Source organism: Nuphar pumila, chromosome 4 (genome assembly GCF_984573655.1).
Source record: "Nuphar pumila chromosome 4, dmNupPumi1.hap1.1, whole genome shotgun sequence".
In the NCBI taxonomy this organism is placed as follows: Eukaryota; Viridiplantae; Streptophyta; class Magnoliopsida; order Nymphaeales; family Nymphaeaceae; genus Nuphar; species Nuphar pumila.
The window spans coordinates 116,693,719-116,700,276 of record NC_143252.1 but is presented as its reverse complement, the minus strand read 5'-3'; the positions used below and the strand labels follow the sequence as shown (position 1 = coordinate 116,700,276).

Below are 6,558 nucleotides of genomic sequence, written 5' to 3'. Positions count from 1 at the left end.
AACAGACTCTAAAGGTCATGTGGAGAAGTACAAGGCTAGGCTTGTTGCAAAAGGTTTCACACAAATAGAGGGCATTGATTATAATGAGACTTTTTCTCATGTCTCAACTAAGAAATCATTGAGGATAATCATAGCCCTCGTAGCTCATTTTGATTTAGAGCTACATCAGATGGATGTGAAAACTGCCTTCCTGAATGAGGATCTGGATGAGGAGGTATACATGCAACAACCTCCTGGTTTCAGTATAGATGACTCGAATAACTTAGTTTGCAAATTGAATAAGTCAATTTATGGACTTAAATAGGCCTCACGCCTATTTATGAACTTTGGATTCACTGAAAACATTGTTGATCAGTGTATTTACATTAAGACTAGTGAGAGTAAGTTCATAATTTTGGTTTTATATGTTGACGATATTCTTCTTGCAACTAATTATTTGAGTCTATTACATGAAACAAAAGATTTTTTCCATCTCATTTCGATATGAAGAATATGGGTGATGCCACTTATGTCCTTAGAATCGAGATCCGTTGTAACAGAATTAAGGGTGTCCTTGGCCTCTCTCAGAAATCCTATATCATTAAGGTTCTTAAAAGATATGGGGTGGAGAACTGTTCTCCTAGTTCGGCACTTATAGTGAAAGGGGATAAATTGAGCTTAAATGATTGTCCTCAAGATGATATTGCAAAGGCTCAGATGGATATTGTTCCATATGCTTCGGCAGTTGAGAGTTTGCAGTATGCGCAAACTTGCACTCGACCTGATATAGCATTTGTTGTGGGAATGCTTGGTAGATATCAGTCAAATCCAGGCATTGCACACTGAAAGACAGCAAAGAAGGTCATGCGTTATTTACAAGGAACAAAAGATTATATGTTGACTTACAGGAAAGCTGACCACCTAGAGGTCGTTGGATACTCTGATGCAGACTTAGGAGGGTGTATTGACAGTAGAAAATCCACTATTGGATACATTTTCCTACTAGCGGGTGGTGTTGTCTCATGGAGAAGTGGAAAGCGGTCTACCACTGTTGCTTATACCATGGAGGCAGAATTTATTGCCCTATACAAGACTTCGTCACGGGTCATTTGGACAAGAAACTTCATTATAGGTCTTGGTATTATGGACTCTATTGAGAGACCACTAAAAATCTTTTGTGATAATGAAGCAGTCGTATCCTTTTCGAATAACAACAAAAACTCAGCATCGTGTCTACACATAAAGTTAAAATATTTTGTTGTTAAAGAAAAGACTGAGAATCATCTGGTATGTATTGATACAATTGGGATGAAGAAAATGACTGCGGATCCTCTTACTAAAAGGCTAGCATCAGGATTATATTCTCAACATGTAAAGGGGATGGGTCTTTTTTATTTCTTCTGATGTATGACAATACATTTTGTGATCACGTTTGTGTGTATTTGATTTTCTATGGCTTTGTAAATTGTTGATTTTGCATAAAGGATCTCTCATATGGGTTAGAGAGAATAACAAAATAACAATATTAAATAGCCAATAGAATAGGTAAGAGACCAACCTATTCATAAAGGTAATTTTTACATGCCTAAGCACTGAAGGTGAACTATAATGTAGTACATGAGAATATGACATTTCATAAAGGAGTGTTCATCTTCATGACTCATGATTCATCATTGTAATAAAGAATGACATGTGAACCCACATGAAGAATTAAATCGATATAACGATATACACCTCGATTTAGTACACTTTTGGTGTCAATGGGTCAAGTGGGAGAATGTTGGACATAATGAGTTTGGGTCCAACCGATAAGGTGACCCGGTTTAACAGCCATTAGTGGGCCACATAATGGTGTTAGTGGGTGAGAGTTATGTGAATGTGGAGATATCACATTCACGTAACTGCCTATTTTTTCCATTACATAAGGGGTAGGCTGCTACGAAGATGATGTGAGATTCGTAGCTGTAAGCCTACCCAAATTCCACATCCAGTTTACGTGGTACAGGGTCTTGCTCACCGTCGACCTAAGGCCTGGGCTCATTGTGGGTGTCGACCGGCTGAAGAGAACGCCGAATTCCCTGCACGCACTCTATGGCGAATAAAGGTATGTTTTTTGTGTTTGTTTTACAAAAATCGCCAACAAAGTGCTGATAGAAAATTAGAATGCTACTCCCATAACTATTTAAGGTAAATTCTAACGAAACAACTGATGAAAACAATTGAGCGGAAGCATATCATCTCAGACTAAATAATGAAGATTAAGAAAAAATCAGTAGTAATCAATAGATAACTTATTGCATTAATGTTTTTACAATGCCTGATATCATGTATTGATGTGGGAACAGGGTAACACAGATTATGTTTTACCAGTAGTCATTACAAGAACAAGATCCATCTCTGAAATGATGGAAGCGATTCCGGTCCCTGACAACAATCTCCCGATCAAAGATCCTGGAGATCATTTTTGTTGCAGAATGGCAGTCAGTACAAACACGGAGGTTCTTAGATATACGGATCATGGTTCCAGGTGAAGTATGAATAAGCCCAAAGGCAATCGCCAACTTCTCACTGTGATGAGACACAGATATTTCCTTCTCCTCTTCCTCAGCATCTAGTCTGGCTTCAGCTGTGTTTGGTACATAACCAGCAAGCTTTAGCTTCTTCATAATGTCCTCAACAGCGACATAGATTTCCTTTGATTGTGGGTGTGTTGTGTCCTCAGCAAAGAATTCATGAACCACACCATCCACCTCAATCAAGCTACACCCTGGGATCTTTTTTACCCCTCTCTTCTTCATCTCAGTTCTCATCTGTAGTGAATCTCCCCATCTACCAACTGAAGCATATATATTTGAAAGAAGGATGTAGTCTCCACTGTGCTTAGGTTCCAACTTCAGTAGATGTCTTAAAGCATCTTCAGCTACTTCAACATTGCCATGGACTCTACAAGAAGCAAGCAAGGTTCTCCATACGATAGCATTCGGTTCAATCGACATGCTTTTGACGAAGCAGTGTGCCTCTTCAATCAAACCGGCTCTACCAAGCATATCAACCATGCACCCATAGTGCTCGATTCTGGCTTCAATCCCGTAATCTTTGCTCATGCTATCAAAGAACCTCCTTCCCTCATCTACCAACCCAGAGTGACTACAGGCGGAGAGAACTCCAATAAACGTTACATCATTAGGCTTCACATTCTCTTCTTGCATCCGAGAAAACATGGCAACAGCCTCTCTTCCTTGTCCATTACTAGCAAGTCCCTGTATAATCACGCTCCAGGACAAGACGTTCCTGTGAGTCATTTTCTCAAATACTTTGAGCGCATTGTCTATCGACCCGCATTTTGCATAGAAATCGATTAGCGCAGTACCAAGGGTCACAGTCAATCTCAACCTATTCTTCTCCACATAGTAATGAACCCACTTGCCGTTTTCGAGAGCCCCCAACACAGCACAAGAAGATAGAACGCTGACCATAGTGACCTCATTCGGTGGCACCTTCGCAACTTGCATTTCATTAAACAGTGCAAGAGCTTCCTTGCACCGGCTCCATTGATTATAACCGGAAATCATTGCACTCCAAGCGACAACATCCCGCTCAGGCATTCCGTCAAACAATCTGCGTGCAGTGTCTATCCGACCGCATTTCGCATACATATCAACCAAAGCAGTCACCAAATTACGACTGAGCTCCATTCCCACCTCCTCCACACAACCGTGAATCCATTCACCCAATTCCACATCCCCCAACCGCCCGCACGCCGTGAGCACACAGATCACGGTCACCTCGTCAGGCCGAACGTCCGCGACACGCATCTCCCTAAACAACCTCACGACCTCCCCCCAATCCCCATTCTTCGCGTACCCAGCGATCACGGAATTCCAGGCGACTACACTCTTCTCAGACATTTCGTCGAACAGTTTCCATGCAGAATCAACAAGTCCGCAACTCGCATACGCATGGATTAACGTATTGCAGACGAACGCGTTCCCATCGACGCCTCTCTTCACGACGAGACCGTGAATTCCGTCCCGAAATTCTTCGGCCCGTAGCCTCGAAGAAGCCTTGAGAGCAGAGGAGAAAGAGTGGGCGTCGGGCTCCACCGATTCCTCCATCATCCGCAGGAACAGTGCGATGGCTTCACGCGGGGAGTCGTTGGACGTGTACCCTCTCATCATGACGTTGTAGTGTGCCGTCTCCGGAACGTCGAGGTGCCGGAAAACCAGGTGGGCACGGTCCATGGCTCCGGGGAAGGTGATGGCGAGGAGCTCGAGGAGGGTGCGAGCGGCGGAGGGGTTGTGGAGATGGCCGGTCTTGATGATGTCTGCATGGATCTGATGGACGTGCTTGATGGTCGAGCACTGTGAGAAGAGGGGCTTGGGGTTGCGAAGGGCGGTCAATGGTGGCGGTGGTTTCCGGTGGTGGTGGGGTTGAGTGATGGTGGGAGAGGCTGAAACTGCAGCAACTCCCATCTCCTTGCTTACTTGTCCCTCCACCTTTTTCGTTTTGCTGGAAATATCAGGGAGGTCGGATCCGGGTCGGATATAACTGGACGTAAGGCTTAATCGGAATTCAAGAAAACTTTCATAAAATTCCGATACGGGTTCAGCTTCATATCTGATATCTGATGTCTCCAAGTCAGATTATAAAGCCCCTGGAGTACTACTTTCTTTTACCGGGTCAAATTCGAGAAAGGATCCTACCCTACGATAGCTGTCCAAAGTTCCATGCAACTGGATGGCGAAGATTAGTCCATATTTTGGGTGACAACGTGGGTTTAATCCTAGCCATTGGTTTGATGGCTAGGATTAACATATAATAAATCGTATCAGATGTTCTATGATTGGATACGCGTTCGTCAGATTAAGGCTGCAAACAGATTGTATGCGGTTAGATATATATTCGATCCTAGTCCAACATGGCATTTTCGGATTGGAATCCTCCAAGTAAAATCCAAATGTGCATTTTGGATCGGATTGGAATCTGTACAATTGGGTCACTTTCAGATTCATAACAGTATTTTAAATCAGATCTAGAATTGATCGAGTCAAAATCCGACCAAATTAATTACCCAAGACATGAAATTTTTAGAAGAATAGTAAATCTCAGGTCCTTGATTATGGATATGACTTCTTTACAAATAGGATTTTGAAAGAAGCAAATGTATCCCATGCTTTTTAGAAATTGAAATTTGTTAACTTTAAAAACTATCTATAGTTTATCTAATTTAATGATTTTTTAATAAATAATATATATTTTCACGTCGTGTGGTAAATTTAAGGATTATGTATAGTCTAATTTTGGGTAACTTTTAATATAGTTGGCAAAGTTTAACTTTGGTAAGTAGCCATCCTATACAATTCTCTCATGTCCCATGCAGATAGTTTTGTTTTCATTTCTCTTTAATTGGTAAGTTATAGCTTACATGACTCTCTCTCTCTCTCTCTCTTGCAAGACGGGCACCATGACAATAATTCTTGACATTTTAAAAATAACATGCAACCCAATAACAGCACTGTATAATTTCTAATTAATACTTCATGAAGCAAACTATCTTGACGCGCCAATGCCTCTCTTCCGTCTTTAAGTAATAAGATAAGAATAACAATAGGTTATTTTCTTCAATTTTTTCTTGATCCAATATTATTATATGCATTTTGGTTTCGAAATCAACCTTCTCATTGGATCTAACTCAAATCTGGACCTGAATTCAGATCTACTGTTTATATTTTGGATCTAGATTCAGATCTGAAAAATCCAGCTGAACCCAACCCGATTACACCCATAGTTTAAATCAAATATTCACAATGATGAACTTTTCACCCTCCAATATATATATATATATATATATATATATATATATATATATATATATATATATATATATATATATATATATATATATATATATATATATATATATATATATATATAGGTGAACAAAATAGCACTTGAAATAAGGGTGATTTTCATGTCACTACTTCTAAAGCAGTAATAAAGAGTAAAATAAATTTTATCCTTGAAAATAAAACTTGAATTTTAGTATACTTATCACAACGTAAATAAATTTTTAAGAGAAAACTTAGACTTGATGGTTTTATCGAGAAATTTAAAGCTTAAGTTGTTGGGAAAGGTTTTAAATAAAAACCTAGACTTTATTATTTTGATGTTAAGTAAGACTTCATCTGTTAAAACCATGATTGCTTTGATTTTGATTTTTAACCTTAAAATTTATTAAATATATGTTAAAATTATATTTTTAAATGATAGATCATAAGAGAAAATTTATATGAAACAACTTGAAGGCTATTTAGTATCGGGTTAAGAAAATATATATATTATTAAGGCCTTTGTATGTTTTGATACAATCACCAAAACAATGGCATGAGAAATTTGATAATGTTATCGTGTCTTATGAATTCAAAATTTATGATTTTGATAAAAGCATCTATAGCAAACTAGGAAATAACAATGTTATAATTATTTATTTATACGTAGATGACATGTTAATCATGAACAATAATTTAGAATAAATAAATAATATTTAAATATTTTTTTATCGAAATTTGACATGAAAGA

At 38.8% G+C, this 6,558-nt stretch overlaps 1 pseudogene across 1 annotated transcript; it reads right to left on the bottom strand.

Moving 5' to 3' along the window:
- Nucleotides 1-2,248: 2,248 nt before the first annotated feature.
- Nucleotides 2,249-4,476, bottom strand: LOC149840751 (pentatricopeptide repeat-containing protein At1g08070, chloroplastic pseudogene; annotated as a pseudogene). The gene has a single exon (XR_016431598.1). The product of XR_016431598.1 is annotated as a pentatricopeptide repeat-containing protein At1g08070, chloroplastic pseudogene (transcript).
- Between the last annotated feature and the right edge of the window lie 2,082 nt (nucleotides 4,477-6,558).